This window comes from Crocodylus porosus, unplaced genomic scaffold (assembly GCF_001723895.1).
Source record: "Crocodylus porosus isolate Cpor-Errol unplaced genomic scaffold, CroPor_comp1, whole genome shotgun sequence".
Lineage (NCBI taxonomy): Eukaryota > Metazoa > Chordata > Crocodylia > Crocodylidae > Crocodylus > Crocodylus porosus.
The window spans coordinates 36,100,047-36,101,036 of record NW_017728914.1 but is presented as its reverse complement, the minus strand read 5'-3'; the positions used below and the strand labels follow the sequence as shown (position 1 = coordinate 36,101,036).

The 990-nt window shown below is 65.8% G+C and overlaps 1 protein-coding gene across 1 annotated transcript in view; it reads left to right on the top strand.

Moving 5' to 3' along the window:
• Positions 1 to 457: 457 nt before the first annotated feature.
• MED7 (mediator complex subunit 7) overlaps positions 458 to 990 on the top strand; it is a 2,411-nt gene continuing 1,878 nt past the window's right edge. Inside the window, exon 1 of the mRNA XM_019535279.1 lies at positions 458 to 520. The gene's annotated coding sequence lies outside the window, so the exon portion shown is untranslated. The remainder of the gene's footprint in view (positions 521 to 990) is intronic.

The window sequence follows — 990 nt, the reverse complement described above, 5'->3', positions numbered from 1 at the left end:
CCCTGATGACCCCTGGCAGGCTGGGCTGCACGTCTCTGAGCCGCCACTCTGCCCTGGGTAAAGAGCTGTGGTCCGCAGCCTGACTGCAGAGATGCTAAGGGACGTGCCCAAGGGCATGCAGAGAGTCAGTGGCAGAGGGGTGCTCAGGGACGTGCCCAAGGTCACACGGGGAGTCAGTGGCAGAGGGGTGCTCAGGGACGTGCCCAGGGTCACGCGAGGAGTCAGTAGTGGTCAGGGGTCGCCCCGCCGGGCATCACAAGCTGGGCGCAGAGTACGGAGCAACCGCTGAGGCACTGCACACCCCCCATCAGCCCACTGCGCATGAGCCGCACGCCCGGAACCTGTTGTCCTGCGCGCTCCGGAAGCGGCGCGAGGGGGTGGGAACAGCGGTGAGTGACGTGGGGGGCCGCCAATGGAACGGCCGGCCCTGAGCCTCCTCAGCCAATTGGGGCGGAGCGGAAGTGTGCTCCGCCGCGGTCTGAGGTGTGTGGAGCGGGTGCCGGGGGCGGAGCAGCGCCAGGTGAGGGCGGCCTGAGGCCGGGACTGGACTGGCCCCGGCGCTGGGCGGGCCCCACGTGTTGGTAGCGGCAAAGAGGGGGAGTTGGTCCCCCAGATGTCGGGGGTTGGTCCTCCAGATGTTGGCATGGGTGCCCCAGATGTCTGTGGTGGTGGTGGTGCCTCTGATGTTGGGGGGGGTTGGTCCCCCAGATGTTGGTAGGGGGGTTGATGGCTCTGATTTTGGTGTGGGTTGTGATGCCTCTGATGTTGGGAGGGGAGTTGGTGTCCCAGATGTCAGGGGTTGGTCCTCCAGATGTTGGTGGGGGGGGTTGGTGCCTCTGATGTTCGTGGGCCAGAGTTGGCCCCCCAGATGTCAGTGTGGGAGGTTGGTCTCCCAGATGTTGGGGGTTGGTTCTCCAGATGTTGGCTGGGGTGGGGGTGCCTCTGATATTTTGGGGTTGGTGCCCCACATGTTGCCAGGGGGGTTGGTGT